Source organism: Zalophus californianus, chromosome 8, assembly GCF_009762305.2.
Source record: "Zalophus californianus isolate mZalCal1 chromosome 8, mZalCal1.pri.v2, whole genome shotgun sequence".
NCBI lineage: Eukaryota > Metazoa > Chordata > Mammalia > Carnivora > Otariidae > Zalophus > Zalophus californianus.
Window position 1 is genome coordinate 62,803,234 of NC_045602.1, and position 17,114 is coordinate 62,820,347.

The window sequence follows — 17,114 nt, forward strand, 5'->3', positions numbered from 1 at the left end:
TGAAGTACTTGGGCTTCTCTGATAACGCAGATGCTTAAACAAGAATTGCTTCCTCGGGGCTCCCAAGCACTGTAAAAAAGTCTGTTTTGGATTGTCAGGCTCCCAATTAATTCCAGGTATTCAGTCTAAAAACACAACATTTTTTAATGCATTAATGATACATCGCAACCATCTTGAATTGAATTGTGCCAGAAGATGGGAGTGACATTAACTTATTAGAGGAGTCACAAAGTGCTGAACCACTGCAATTTGTGTTCCCCAAATTACAGTCAGGTGCAGTCGCCCACATGGGGCAGGTTGAAACAGGATACACAGTGAGAAAAAAGTGTTTCAGATAGAGCCCTCTAATGATTAATTTACAATAGAAAAAAGGATAGAGGGCAAATAGTACATTGTATTCTAAATCATGAAACTATTATAGACGTCCCACCTGTCTACTCTTAGACCATCTGAGAGCTAAGCCATTTTATCCCCCAGCCCCAGTTGTTCTGACTGTGCTTCTTTAATATTGGTGTTTGACAAATCACATAAAATGTCCCCAGGAAGCCAAACACACTCAGGACCACTTCTGTAGAAACCTCAGAGATGTTAAAATGAAAATAACAACCAAAATAATAACAAAAATCCACAATCTGAACTTTCCCAGAAATTCCCTAAAAGCCATAACCTTTTAAAAAAAAAAAAATCATGAACACTTATCCCTGAAAGAATCTTCTGTTAGCAGCACAGGAGTTAAAACATGTGGTATTCTGGACCAAGCAAACAGCATGAGGCAAGGTGAGCCCTTTGTGGTCATGGAAAGAAGAAAATCACTAGGAAGTCAATACATGGAGTAACCCTCACTTCCAAGTTTACTCAAGTTCTTTCTACAGAAGGATTTAGCAGAACATTGGCTCTATAAATGGAACCAGAGAGTGGGATCCCTTACTTTGATATTCTACTAACACTCCATGCCTCTTTCCAGAAGGGACATGCAACCCAGCATAGTGACCAAATTCTAACTTGCGTCACTACATTCTGTCTCCTCTGAATACCTCCTGGAACTTCATCTGGTCTTCATTTCATGTTGTAAACCAATATGAGCTGTTGGAAAATTGCCCTAGAGGTGGCTGTACTTCAGCACTGGGCAACATGACTCATGAATATTTTTAAGTCAAGGCCATATGTTCCTCTCCTCTGTAGAGTATGGAGCCAAATGGAGCTTCTTAAATAACACACAGTGTGGCAGCTACTGCCAGGCACACAAGGAAGAGGCTCAGAGTTGGATGTGTTCTCACAGTCAGAGATGGGAAAGGTCCATGACTCTGAGAGAGAATACCAGCTGACTCGGAGCTAAGAAAATATTGGGAGAATAGAAGAGATGTTTTCTGTGCTCTGTTTTCATCTTTGTTTCTATGCTTGATTTACTTTACAAATCAGTTAAGGGAAATGCTTCTACTAGGTCAGCTTCTACTAGCCTAGTCCTCCCCCCACGCCACTCTCTCCCAGCACTCCGTCAGGATTCCAGAGTGCCCAGGAGATGCTGCCCAGAAGCCCACCAATACCCACAACTGTAGTCAGGGGAAAGAAAACTTCCCTTTCTTTATGATATAACAAAGTTTCAAAATGTACAGACACCCATGGACTAGGGTAAAGTGGAAGCAGCTTTTGAAGAACAGCTTTTGGAGGGGATGGGGCTTTGTGGCAAAGGAGAGAAATGGAAGGGATGAAAATAATAGGAGCAGTGTTGCTTGAAAGAGGACAGAGACTGAGAGGGACCGGAATGGAAAAGGAGAAAGGGCACAAAAAGGGGAAACTGGGGAACACCTGAGATTCATTTTATTCTTGACAGTTCTGCCAGATTTCTGCTTTCTAATGACAATTCTGTAAATTTCCAACATTGTTTTGTTTTTAAATAGCGATCTATTCAGAATTATCCAGCTTTAGTTGACCAACTGAATTTATTTTACAACGTTTCTGGGTGAGATTAATAACCTGACAATTATTTAAGAGCCCAGCATTGTCAGCCACTGTGTTAAGGATGAGGGATCGGCCATGAATAGGACCAACGTGATTCCTGCCTTCCCAGATCTTACGGCACTTTACTAGCATTTGATAAGCATTAAGGGAACAACTCTGTGGGGGTAGGGAAGGGTCCCTGGAGGAAGTAAGAGCTAAGCTGAGACTCTCAAGAAATAGTGAAACAAGTCTGATCACCTTTGTCAGTCTAACTCACCCCTTGGAAGATTAGGAGTCTCCTCCCTGCCACTAGTGGGCTCACTGAACCAGGAGACAACTGAAGGAAACATGGTTGCACGCATGGGGATAAACAGAGCTTGCTGGAGAGCAGAAAATGTAGTGTGTCACCAATCCTAGGAGGCCAAAAAGATGCCAGTTGAGGGATTCAGTGTTGACCTTGAGTTTCTAAGATTACGGAAATCTGTAAAATGGCACAGGAAAAATACATAGCTACGCCTTCCAGCCCCAAACGATTCTTGCCACCATTTCCCCCGGCCCTGATTAAATGCCTTCAAAGTAAGCAGATACAAACGGCAGGTAATAAATTTGATTTTCCCTTGTCCCTTGCTTACTTTGGCATCTTGCTCACCCTGTGCCTTATTCTATCTGTCAATAAGGTTCCTGTGGCCCTGGTTCTATTACCACATCCCCATAAGTGGCACTTGGGCACAAACAAGGTCTGTCAGGACTGAAAGAACTGCAAAAACAAATGCCACCAAACTCTTTACAAATTTGACATTTGGAGTTTAGGGTAAATCAACCGCCCAACTCTAATTGGGTGGGTAAGCTTGCTATAAAACATGCCTGGAATAGCAGGGGATTAATTTGACCTCACACCTTCAGTATGAGTTATTATTTTTTACTATCTTTGACCATATTCCCAGGATACAGAATACTTTGAAGGGTAAAAAATGCAATCATCCAAGTGCTTAGACTATCCCATACCAAGTATCTGTATGGTTAGGAAAAAATGAGTATTTGCCCTCATGTAGAAAATATCTGGGGGAGAGATTTTTCATTTTTTGTTTAGATAGGGTGCTGTCTGTTATACATGGGTTTAATTATTTTCCCCATTTGTTTTTATATGCACTTTCAGTCCTGTTGTGACAGGGCTTATTATTATTATTATTATTATTATTATTATTATTATTAATCCCAGAAAAAGATTTAATATGGAAAAGAGGACAAATGCCATAAAATCTACTGTAATAATGTGTTCAGTAGGAACCACGGTCATTGCAGGGTAGAGTTGCACACCTACTCATTCTTTTGTGATGATCATGTTTTTACTATTTCAAATTTAATACTTTTTCTAATATATTATATGTTACCTCCCATGTATTTAAGCTGTACTTAAAAGCATGCTAAGAACTGGTAATTCTTTAATGGTTGTTCACTTACAAGCGATTGTGGGTCATTACACAATCATTTAAAGGGCATTAATGAGAACCATTTAATGGTTTTAGTAGAATATCATTGTAAGGGACAGGGGAAAAGTTACTGGCTGTAAATTTTTATGACCATTTCTTACAAAACGTATTACTTTAAAGATTTATGTATGTAACAATGAGTACAATAAAAGCCATGCTAAAAATAATTTGAAATCAAAGTAATGCATATAGATAAGTCTTTGCTCTGCTGCAATTGGGTGGGCACCTTTAAAAAAATCTTCCTTTTCTCCTTTCTTCCTCCTTTCCTCTCTCTCTCTCTCTCTGCCTTTCATTCTTCTTCACTTTCTTCTCTCCCTTCTCCCCTACCTTCCACCCTTTTTCACAACTTGCAGTTTCTTTCTTAAGAGAGATTTACAGTACCATTAAAGAGTTTGGCTTTAATGAAAACCATTACAGACAGAATTTTAACCAGTATGTTTTTTGGTTGGTGAGGGTGGAGAACAGAGGGGTAAATATAGCAGGACAATATTGCATAGACATGCCCCAAATGTAGTGGATCTTTGTTTATAGAACTTTCTCTCCTATATCATTATTTTAAACTATTTCCTCTTATATACTATAGGACTAAAATAGAAAATCCAATACTTTCTAGGACATCACTCTCTAAGGCAGGACAGGGGACTAAAAAGGGAGAGGAACTAGTCTGGTAGTACACCCACGGAAATCTGTAAAATACATACAGAAAGGAACCTCACTCATACCCAGAGAAGCATGGAGCATCTTGCTCCATGCAGCTCACCTCTTGCAAAAGAAATGGGTATTTGAGAAGCTCACTCTACTGAGGGAGTAACCTTATTAAAGTGCTTTAATAACACAACAGTCATTGTATTATGCCTGGTTTTGTCCACTTGTGATTCTCATGGAATACATAATGAATAAGACAATGCCCCTTTCCCAGGATTCTTGCATAAGCAGGAGGATATTTCTAATTAAAAAGGCAGAGTTAGCGCAGCACATGAAATGAACAGAACCATATCTCTAGAAATGCCGAGATTTTACTGTTTGCATTAAGTAACGCTTGTATTTCTCTCTGAATCTAACCCAATACCCATTACCAATAAGATGAAGATTTAAGATAACTTGGTCAAAAGATGGTGAATTACAACTTTTAATTAAAATGTAGAAAATAGTTGCTTTAAAATAAACATGATAATACTTTCATGATCATTAATTTTTTATGGAGAGAACAACAAAAGCAACCTGAATATTTTAGAATGTGACATTATAAAGTCAGGCAAAGGGGATTTTTAGAAAATTATGCATGTCCCAGAGAGAAGATTGCGTGGTTGCTCTTCGCCATTTCTAGTCCCCATGGAAACCCTGGTAGAATGCAAACCCCACACATCCATCCACAGGGATTCCTCTATTTGACCTATTCAGGTAAAAAAAGCAATGACCAGGATGGTAAGAGGGTAAGGCAAGTACTGGGGTTTATAGCTTACTGACACCCAACAGCAATTCAGTGAATGATCACAGGGAGAAGAAGAGCTGATTTCCTTGCATAGCCTAGACACCTTGATATGAAATTAAAAAAATAAATTTAATGTGGAGTTGAAATATTATTGGCTCTATGTTCCACATCCAACGTAGCACGATTGGTGTGTGTGTGTGTGTGTGTGTGTGTATTTGTGTGTGTGTTTGTGTGTGTGTGTACACAGTCACACTATGGTTCCGTCACCAGAATTAGTTCATAGTGATGCAAACCTAACTACATGCCTCTTTCTAACATTATCTCCAACTCCACCCCTGAGTAAATGTCCTATTACTAGTCAGCCTTTCCTTCGTGTGCGTGCATAGTCTTCTCTCTGTCACATCACCATGCTGATTCCTGCCAGGGATCGCCTTGACTTCTCTCTGCCCACATGCTCTCTATCTTGATCACTTCAAGTCCACCTCCTGAAAGAAGCCCTCTCTGACCTAATGCCTGGCTTCAAAACTCTAAACCTACCACCAAAAACCTAGGTAAACCATGGTGAGAGTTACAGAGAAGACAGGACTGTGCACCCTCTGATAGGGCTTTTTTTTTTTTTTTTTTTGATCACTTCTTCATCATTAAAATGAGGAAGTAGTCATGTCTGCTTTATAAGGCAGTTGTGATAATTACATCAAAAACATATTTAAAAAGCATCTGGAATAGCACAGTTTCAGAATAAATGCTCGTTCTTCTATTTCTCTTTACCTCCTTTTTCTAATTCAGAGAAATTTGTGTCTAAGTCATTTGAATGTAACAATTTGTTATACTTACTTTCTTGTGACTTTCATTTTTTTTGTGTGTGTGAGTCTTGATTCTCCATCATCTCTTCCCATTAGTCTATAATCCCCCAAAGGAAGGGATGTTAATATCTGTATCATCATATTCCCTTCCTCATCTAGCATAGTTCTATATGCACAGTGAGGATCAATAAAATTTTATTAGAAGAGTGAATATTAATTACTTTCTCTAATATTTGGTAAAAAAATTAATTTCCATAAAATAAAAGCCATGAATTAGCAACCCGTAGTACACTATATATGACTGAATTTACATAGAGTAGGAAAGGAGCATCAAACAGTCTGATTTCAGGTTGTTTTCTATCACCTGAGCTGGACAGCTCTGTAAGGTAATAGGTGGTACTAATGAAGTAAGATCATGCATTTAATCCAAATATGGTTGTGTTGACTTTACAGACAGAACTTCACTGTGCCTTGAGACCATATCTGTGTATTTCCAGGCAAGTGTTAAAAAATAAAGATAAAGAATGTTACTGGTCCCAAGATGGTCTTAGGAAGTGAACAGTGAGATCTGTGCAAACAAAGGAAAAAAAAATCAAGCCTCATGCACCACTTGTGATGGAAAGATGGCCTTGAGGTCTTGGTAGTCAAAGGACAGTACATTTTAGCAGTTAACATTTAACTTTCCACTGATGAAAGGAGATGTGGTGCATGAAGGCAGCAGAGCAAAGTGGTTATGAGTTTCGCCTCGGGTGCCAGATGGTTTGACTGCTCTGTGACCTAGTCAAGTTACATAGCCATTCTCTGCCTCAGTTTCCTGACTGGTAAAAAAGGAGAATAACAGTTCCTGTCTCAACGCTTAAAGTGGTAACACCTGTAAAGCCCTTACATCAGGGCCTGGTAGAGAGTAAGGCTGTGTGAGGATTAGGTATTAACTTGGCAAGATCTGAAAAGCCTCTCAATGATTCTGTAGCAGCATTTGTTTCTTCTGTTGAGCCGCCTGCTCCTTCATTATTAGGAGTGGACCCCAAACAGCATGTCGGGAATGCTGAGACTCGCTCCCTGGGTGTTCCTTCCATTCCATGGAAGAGTAGGAGAAGAACAACAGCAGAAGCACCATGGGCAGTTGATCCCCACGTCCCATCTGCAATTGCTAATCAACAAATGTGTGTGCCCCTTTTCTGGGATGCCTTGTGTTTTGAGGCTCTCAGGGCTGGTGCCCTTAACTAGCACATCTGGATACAGAAATACCAAACCAAAAGCAAAACGAGAGATGCAAAATAAAGAAACAGCTTTCCAAGGGGTGAGGCAACTTAGCAGATAAAGGAGAAAGGGGGCCATACCACCTAAATACCTTCCTCCAGAGATCACAATAAAGCAAGAGCCACTAAATGCACGATGATATCCACATCAACAACTTCTAACACAGCTGAGCTCTCAGAATCCAAAGAAAATGTTGGGGGTGCCTTCAGACATTATCCATCTGACCAGTGGTCAGAAAGTACTGATTTTTGTGAATTCTGCTAAGAAGTTCCTATAGCCTTAAACAATATGCAGTAGGATGTGTCATCTGATTTTGATGTGATTTCTAGAAAGAGAAAGGTAAGTTAAAAATGGGGATTCCATTTTAATACATGTTTACTTTTGCCTTTGTCTGGAGTCCAAAAACGACAACATGCTCTTCCCATTTACTAGAGTAGCATTATTTTTATATAGAGTTTGAAACCATGTGCACTGCCAAGGCACCTCTCTGAGAAGGTAAGCCTGATATTCCCATCTATCACGTACCCTTCGGACTCTTTTAACTTGAGGGCTTGTCATTTCAGTGGGGAGGAAGATCTACCAAATACCAGCCACGTGGAGTTTTATTCCTTCATGCTGTTTGTGATAAACTTCAGGGGACATATTTAACATTCAACAGAACCCAAAGTTTCTGGGGCCACCCCAGCAGGAGAATAATATCACTGCTCCTAGAGCATCACTGAGTTTTAAGACACTGCCAAACAGTCCACTCATAGAATGTGACAACGTATATATTTCCTAGAAGTAGGGGATAGGGGCTGGTAGGGGGGGAGCTCTGCAAGCTTCTAAACTACTTGGTATTAATCTATAGCTCATGTTCCACATTATTATTATTATCATGATGACGATGATGTTATTGTTGTTATTGTTCTTTGTCTTCTTAGGAATAGCCTTTTTGAGGAAGAAAGAACTGTTCACCTTCTGGCAGGGTAGTCATTCTTTTGGATCACAGGGTATTATTTTGCCAGCTTCTCGGGGTTGCTAAATTGCTGAGAAAACCGTGGGGGTTTGAGCTTCATGCCTGGAAAAGGCACAGCTGGAGATCAGCTCTGGGTGCATGCCTCCACCGTGCTCCTCTTTCCCTTTGGCCCCATTCCCTACAACTGTAAGGAGAAAAGTTGCCAGACCCAGCTTTGTTTTCACATTTACTTCAACCATCATTTCTAAGGACCTAATCAGACCCAGGTCTGTGCATGGGACTGTTGGAAATAAGAGATTATAAGTTTTGGGGAAAAATTAAGGTTGAGACACATTAAATTCACACACACACATGCACGCACACACATACACACATGCATGCATGCATACACACACATACACACCATCAGGCCTTAAAGAGCATAGGGTAGAAATATCCTCAAGCTCTCCTGTCCTTAGAAATGAGTTAGAACATCCCTAGCAAAGCCCTGGGGAAAGTGCATTTGCTGGGACATTAACCAAGATATTTGGAGATCTCACTTTTCTGCTGGAAGTAGGAGAGCAAAGACAATGTTAATTGCAAGAAAATGAGCAAAGAAGCGGGTTTTAACTTTCATGCTCTAACAGGGCCAGAGAGGGAGATTACAAGGAAAGCACAAAGGCAAATGCATGAGGCGGTCTCCTGCCTCCCCAGAGAGGGAGATGAGCATCACAGGATTTGCTGTAGAGGCCCACGGCCAGCACAATCTATTAAATAGCTCAAGTTAGTCAATGTGGAAGAAATTTTTAGACACACATGCCCAACCATATGTGCATGGCCAAGATTTAAAATAGAAAAGTGAGAGACTGTTGGATGACTGAGGATTTTTCCCTTGCCAGGAAGTCCTCCTTAAGGATTTCATAGCTTGCAAAAGAGAACTGCTTGCCAGACAAGCCAAGAAAAAGACACAGAAGATTGGGACCTGCTTCCTTAATGATGAAATGTCATACTGCTATGTAAATCAACCCAAAGAAAAGAGGCAGGCATGATTAAGATGGCTTTGCAGAAACAAGGGAGATTTCTCAACATCTCTTCCCTAAACTACTGCAATTCTTCAAACCTCAGGGCTGGAGGCACACACACACAATGGAACCTTATTGGTGGTGGCACTGGGCAATAAGGGAACCCCCTGTTATAGGAATTCCACGTCACAATGAAAATTACACTGTATGGCCCCCATTCATGAGGGCAAATTCTCTGTTGTCAAGTTGGTGGCAGATCAATGAGCTACCCTATTAGGTTTCAGTGTTTGTTTTGATGTATGTGGAATGACATGATAAGAACATAGGATGGATCTCATTAGCCAGGTAAAAATCACCTTTACTAATTTTCAATCATACCAAGTAGAGATTTTTTTTGTGCTGTTTTACTAGCAAACACCCATCTTAGCAAGCCTACACCTCAGTTCCTCTCTTTCTCTGCTTCCCCTCTAGCTTCTCTTCTCCTCCCCTTCTTTCTGAGATGGTCTGCCATTCTGTAGTATGGTGTAAGAGACCCTGAGATCATCTGTGATGGCCAATGTTTTGTTATGTCATCACTCAATATGTGTGGTTGAAAATATTCTTGTCATGTCTGAGAAAAGAGTGGTTTGGGTACAGCATAAAAATAAAGCTATTCTCTCATACCTTGGAAGCTTCGATACTTCACGGCTCTGACTCTTGGGTCATTTACTGTAATTTATGTGTTCCAGAAGAATTGCAATCACATCTTCTAGAAGTTCCATATCCCAGGAAGCTTCCTCCTAAATTGTACCATCAATTTTCAATTCACTTAGATTCCTATAATTTTATGACTAGAGGGGGCTTTAGAATTGATTTAATCAAATTCTGTCATTTCACAGAAGAGGAAGGTGAGGCCCTGAAATGTTAAGTGAGTTGTTACATTACAAAGGTACTTGCTAGTAGGTAAGTCAGTGTGAGTTTTGTGGTCCTTTGCCTTCTAGTGTAGTATTCTTAACACTACACTCAACTTCAGTGTCATGCAATGTAATTAACTCTTCCATGTTCCTGGGAATAATATGGATCTCCCTACTAAAAATCAGCCTGTATGTTTAAAGTTCAGCCTACTGAAGCAAAAGTGATTTCTGATGACTGACTGGAAAAAAAAAGAATTCCTTCCAGAAAAAATGGGAAGATGCTCTGCTGCTGATAACAAATCAAACTGGGATTGTCTGAGTTACATTAAATATCATAAGCACATTACTAATTCATGCCAGGAATAGTCCTGTATTATGAAGAAAATATTAATATGATGAAAGACTAGCCCACGAACCACCAGGAGAATATCTGTCAACCATAAGTGTTTCCACACAGTAATAGGAATCACTGCTTCATAGGCAGTGATGTGGCTGCCATGTTCCTCCATTGAGACCCACCTAAATGATCACCTCCACCATCATCGACAGCTAAATTTGGTTTGGTGTGTCTTCTCTAGAAAACAACAATTAAGTGCCAGGAATTGACAGTCTTCATTTGCATCCCAGTTGTAAAGGTGGTAGAAAGGAGCCCAACCACTCTCTTGCCAGAAAGACAGGAGAACAACTTCAAGGAGTATGACTTCACACTAGATGATGATGCCATGGCTCTTTACGGAAACCCATCCTACAGTCTTCAAATCATGCCGTCAATACTTCTAACCCATGGGCTGCATTTTGATCTTCATCTTTCATGTCAAAGTCAATTACTCTTTATGGTGTGCTTGGGGAAGGCTTCTAGACTCCTAACAAAATGGGGCTCTATCACTCTTGAGGAATCTCAGAATCAAGCCGAACAGCCTGCTTTTCTATCCTCCCCTTCCCCCCTTTTTTTTCTATTTTGACTTTCCCAAGTAGTGAAGGGCAATAGAAAGAGGATTAAACTGGAAATCCAGAGACTTGAATTCCAGTTCTGACACCTTAACTAAGTACACAGCTTTGGGAGAGCCACTTGATTTCCTGGGCCTTGGTTTCCTCATCTGCAAAATGAAAGCACTGAAGGAGTGAACACAAATGTTTCCAGCAGCTTCAGCATTCTGGGAACTTCTTATAGCACAAGACTACTGCCAGAGAGAGGATGTCAGATTATAAAGCCCCTGAAGAGACGGCTTAAAATTCTCTTAATTACAGTGTCTAACAAATTCTGAACCCTGAACAAATAATCAAATGACAAGGGAAAGAATCCCAGCATTATTTATTGCCCTGCAAGTTGCTAAGAAATACTAATGTCAAGTACTAGTGATGGTACTTGAATTACTGTAGGTACTCAGATAATTACTGTATGTAATTTGCAAATATGCAACAGCATGTACATTGTAACGATAAGGATAACAATACAGTTGATAACAACTTAGGCTTGCCTAACTTTCAAAGTGTTTCATAAACATTGGCTCATCTATTTTCTGAATACCAACAATGCAAGGTACAGCTGGGGACAGAGAAAGGGAAGGAGTGAGTGTATATCCACACTTTGGAGATGGGCAATCAGGGCCCTGACAAAAGTACTGATTTCCCCTGGGTAACACAAAACCAGAAACAGACCTGGAAACATGCACCCAGTTTCTGGGTATGCAGCCTGCTGCTCAGAACACAAGACCATCCAAGCTCTCCAACGAAGAGAACGAAGTTTATGACATGGCATTACCCAGGCACTTTAGGGTGTCAATTTCCTTTACAATTTTATAAAATATTATTTGGAAGGAGGAAGAAATTTATGCTTGTGCACTAAGAGCTCTCTTGTCTGCTCAGCCTCTTGGGATAAGAGTTGGTTTCACCTGAACAGAGTTGCAAATAGGAGGCACACACTCAATGCTGGGAAAGCCGTGGGGTTTGCTTTTAATTTAAAGAACGGCTCTGATTTGGCTACACATTTTAAGAAGGCACTGTATAATACAAATCCACTGAATTCACTCAGACAGGAACAAGTTATTCCATCCTAATACTGTCTAGAAAACAGATGTATAGTTACTGTTTTCTTTTACTTTTCTTATTTTTTTTCTCTTGCTGCACAAAATTAGTTCCTTGGATACCGAGATTCTAGAGGCTCATTGTCTTGCAAAATATTCAGGTGCTTCGCGATGATCTACAATAATAAACCTCCAGTGCTATGGCAAAACAGATAAAAATGTGAAAAAATATGTATGCATGTATACATAAAATGAAATATAGATGTGGTATGAGTGAATCACAACACAAAGAGAAACCAGTAGGGTGGGAGGAAGATAGCTTCCTTTGCAATCATGTGAACTGGGAAATAGAATGGATGCTCATTAAAGTAGTTTACCAGGACTCCAATTTGTTCTGTGATTAAGAGGTATTGGTTGGAGGAGATTGGTGAGAGAGATCAATATACTTGTCTTCATTCTTAATTCTTTTTTAATGTCTCTGTCTCCATGGAGCAGCTCAATCAGAGATGTAGAGTCAATCTTTATCCACCAGGGGCTGTACTTCAGAACCCAAAACCCCAAAAACAAAAAACTAAGTTTTGGGCTATAGCAAGTAAATTAAGTTCACACCCAGCTCCCTCTGTCCCAAATGCCCAACTTTTGTTCAAGTATTGTCATGTTTCTGTCCCATAGATGTGACAGGGATGAGACAGGAGGATGGAAAGAGTCGTGGAAGAAAGCTACTCATTGATCTTAAAACGAGATGGTGGTATAAAGCACTTAACACAGTCTTTTACACTGAAGCACCCCATTGATGCTATTCCTCCACAGCTAAGGCGAGGCGGGGTTCTTACCTAAAGCTCCATGGTGCCATAATCTGAGGCCCACAGTAACAAGATCCACCTTCCTTTCTCTAGGTTTCCCAGATTCAACCTCTCTGGAAATGGTTCTTAGCCAGGGGTAATTTTGCCCGCCAGAGCACATATACAATGGAGACATTTTTGATTGTCAAAACCAGGGGGAGGAGAACTACTGGTATATAGTGGATAGAGGCCAGGGATTCTGTTAAACATCTTACGATGCATGGGACAGCCTCCAATAGCAAATAAATGTGAAGTAAATAATTGTCCAGCTCAAAATGCAAATGGTGCCAAGACTCACAAACCCTGCTCTTTGGTGACAGGGATACCCTGATGCTTCTACCCAAGTGGCCAGTGACATAACTCAATGGACTCTGGATCCCTGATCCAGAATTACTTTTAACAATCTGAAATGCAGAATTCCTCCTGCTTCACAATATGTATGTTGCATACAGTTAAGTGTAGGGTCATTTTCACTGTCATATCTTCTCAAAAATGAGTCAATTCAAAGAACTGGGAAGGGTCTAAGAAGGTGGAAAGGAGTTGAGTTGTTGTTGTTATAACCCTTCTGTGCCTATAAGTTTTTATTTGTATGCCACAGGCTGTTATGTGTTCATTAAAACCTGTTTCCTTCACTTCCTGGACACGTAGACTCTATTTCCCAGGCTCCTTTGCAGTTGGATGCCATGTGACTGGGTCCTAGCCAATGGGGTGTGAGAGGAAGTAATAGAAGCATTTTTAAGCCAGGCTTATAAAATATAATCGCATGACCCTTTACCCTCTCTCTTTCCTTGACTCCTGTCCATATACAAGGTCCCAGTAAAAGAATCCAAGGCTGAAAGGGATGGTGGTTCCACCAGAGAGAAGGAACCTTGGTCCCTAAAGGACCATACTAAAGACCACTTCATTGGACTTTATGTGAATGAGAAATAAAATAAGCCACTAGGAGTTGGGCATTGTTACAGCAACTAACATTACTTAGCTTGAATTAATACAATACGCATGTATTATTTTAACAATTATAATTCAAATATAAATAATTAAAAGCTGGTTTTCAAATGTTTGTTGAAAGCATATTGCTGTCAAGTTTCTGTTTTAGACTTTCAAAAATGCCATAGAAATTTCTTTTTCTAATGTAAATTGACCCATATCACTTTCTACCTTAAAGCACTTCAGTGGCTTCCTGTTGCACTTAGTATAATATTTAAAAATTCTTATCATGATTCACATGCCCCTTCACAATTGCAAAAGAATATAATGCTTGAGGAATAATAACAGGGGTGTGTTGATGAAAGGATGAGCTTTGTCTCCCACTATGCTATGAAGAGTTCAGACCCCTTTCCACATGGCTAGCAGCTAGAGTGTAGGCTCAGATAATCTAACATTCCTACCCAAGATTTTAAATCTTAAGGAAGTAAAACAAAGACACAGGGATAGTTGAGGAATCATTCAGGGTAAAAGTCTTGAGAATGGGGCTACATTAGCACCAAATGTTTAGGGCATCAGTGGCAGTGGCATGCATCATTGCCCAGACTCTTCCTACAGAACTTTGTGTTGCCCTACTGCCTAGCCTCATTTAGATCTTGCCCATTTCTGAACTTGAACTTCCTATTGATTCTGTGAACAATTACATATATATATATATATATATTTTTTTTTTTTTTTTGCTTTAGTTAACCAATTTTAAAATGGATTGCTTGCAAGCAAAACCCTTGAGTGATAGAAACTCTGCCCTTATGCCAGGAATGTAAGCTCCATGAGAGCAGGAACTGTGTCTGTTTTGTTCAGTGTTATATCTCCACCCTGCTACCTAGTATCTAGCACATCACAGAAGTTGATTAAATATTTTTGAATGAATGAAAGAAGATAGCAGAATATCAAGCAAAATTTACACATCAGCATCAGTTCTATCCTTCCACTTCAAAAAGCAAGATATAATAAAATGGGAGGCCAGGAGGGGTTGAAGTGGAGGGAAATTAACACCTGAGTAATGAGAGTAAGGTACTGGGGAAAGAAAGTGCTCCCTGAAAACTAGCTGGAAAATAGAAAGCCAACTTTAACTCTATTGCCTCCTGCTGGACAGTAAGAGTAGTGCAATAGCTACAGCTCTCACTGAACCGCGGCAATTGAGTTTTCCAGTACATGACTACTTCCCAAAATGTGAAAGCTTGTTAGTGTAGACTCATGTTCCCATCCTGAAAAGTGATTCCACCTTTCTCACTCTCAACATCCTGGCTCCAACTGCTTCAACTACTTGGCAGATTGGTTTTGAGGATCCAACAAAATTATGTATTTTATAATGCTTTATAAATTAATAGAGCATTATATGAATGTATGGAAAGATCATCATGTGCACAATTCACCCTAGGAATAGCAACAAAAATTTCAAAGGAACTCCTCTGTCTCTCTCAAGAAAGCCACATGTCTTTCTACAACGTAGGCTGCAAATCCAGTTTACCTTGTAATGACACTTTTTCTTCCACAGGTAGAAATTAGCCATTCTTGTTAGAACTGCTATCCAAGAGTGGAGATACACTGTCTCATGAAGATATCACTAAGGAAATGAGGGTTTGTGTAGAATTGATGAGGAAAGAAATTCAGATTTAAAGAAATGAGATTTAAATGGTGGAAAACGGGGCGCCTTGGGTGGCTCAGTCCGTTAAGCATCTGCCTTTGGCTCAGGTCATGATCCCAGGGTCCTGAGATCGAGCCCCGCATCAGGTTCCCTGATCAGTGGGGAGTCTGCTTCTCCCTCTGCCTCTCCCTCTGCTTGTGCTCTCTCTGTCAAATAAATAAATAAAATCCTAAAAAAAATGGTGGGAAACTTTGTGGAAATCGCAGAGGTCTGCATATACTTGGTGCAATCTGATATGGTGGAGCTGACTTCAGGTTTTCTGGAGGACTTCATGCTCTCTCATACTCATTCAGGAACATGCCTCTGAATCTTCTCGTGAGGAATAATCACTGCAGACAGAGACTACTTCTGACTTAAAGTTCTCATGGAATACAGGCACTTTAACTCGGTAGCAAATGCTTGTGATTCCTGCTGCAGAAAGGTAGAGAAAGCACCAGGAATGCAACCACTCAGGGACAAAGCAAGTGGCCACCCTATACTTGGCAATTTCAGGCTCCAGAATCTTGAAGTTGCCATTGTACATATGAGCACACAAACTCTCCATCTGATGGCTTATACCTAAAGCTCATTTATAGGATCTGATACGTTTTATCAAACATGAACTCAAATTTTGACTCCCTTCAAAATATAAAAGCCCCAAGGGTCAAAAATATTTTGTGTAGGGTGATATAAAAGTAAATATACAGGAGGATGACTCCGGGAAATCTGGTTTTTTATTGTTGTTGTTTTGTTTTGTTTTTAGTTTTTGTTTTGTTTTTTAGAAAACCTGGTTTTTAATTTTGTCTCTGTCATGAAACTAACTTGGTCAAGGATTATAACCACTCTGGAAGTCATTTTCCTCATTTATAAAATGAGTGTGTGGAATAGAAATGGGTGGATTTCAAAGACATTCTAGTAGTATACTTCTTTCCTTAAGTCAACCTTTAATTCTTCATAAGTGTTCAGTAGATAAAAAATGTGTAAAAATAGAAGCAATGCTCTGCTTGGAGCACAGAGCAGGGATTGGGAGCCAGGAAAAGGCTTTATGGAGAGCAACTGTGGAAAGCAGTGGACAAGCTAAGTTCTGCACTAAAGTTCACAAAGCTCTAAAATTGAGCACTCGTTTTTTAAATTTTTAATTGGAGCATAGTTGACATACAATGTTATATTAGTTTCAGGTGTATAACACAGACAGTCAACATTTATATACATTACAAAATGCCTACCAGTGTAAGTATAGTTGCCATCTGTCACCATACAAAGTTATTATAATATTATTGACTATATGAACTTGTTTTGTTTGCAGAGTGAGGTGGGTCTGAAGGTAGATGGGATGGAGTACAGAGGAGAGCAAAAGAGGACCAAGGAAAAGTTTGGAAAGTCCTGCTTTGTCTAGTTCACAACTGTCCCTAATGGGGGTACTGGCTGCCACTTAAGCAAATGGTGGTCTGGAATCCTGGTCACTCAAGATGGACAAATGATGGCCCATCCCAGCAAGGGATATAGCAGAAGAGCATCCTGCTAACCACCTGTAGCTGGCTGGGGAATCTAATAAATATCTATAACATTTTCAGGGACTTCTAAATCTCTGTGAGTAATGCAATGCCCACTTCAGCCTAACCTGCTGAACGAGCAGCAGGTGCCCACTGGCTGCAGATCAGTAGCTCAGCCAGCTGAGAGTTAATCCCTCACGCTCTGCAGACAGAAAGGCAGGGAGGGGAGGGGGTAAGGCAGGGAGAACCAAGTTGGATGCAAAGAGCCAGACACAGCCTCTTGCCATAGTCCCTACATAAATCCCTCTCAAGGAACATCTCTCCCTCCAAAAGATGAGCATACTTATCAAACCATCAGTAAAGGGAGAA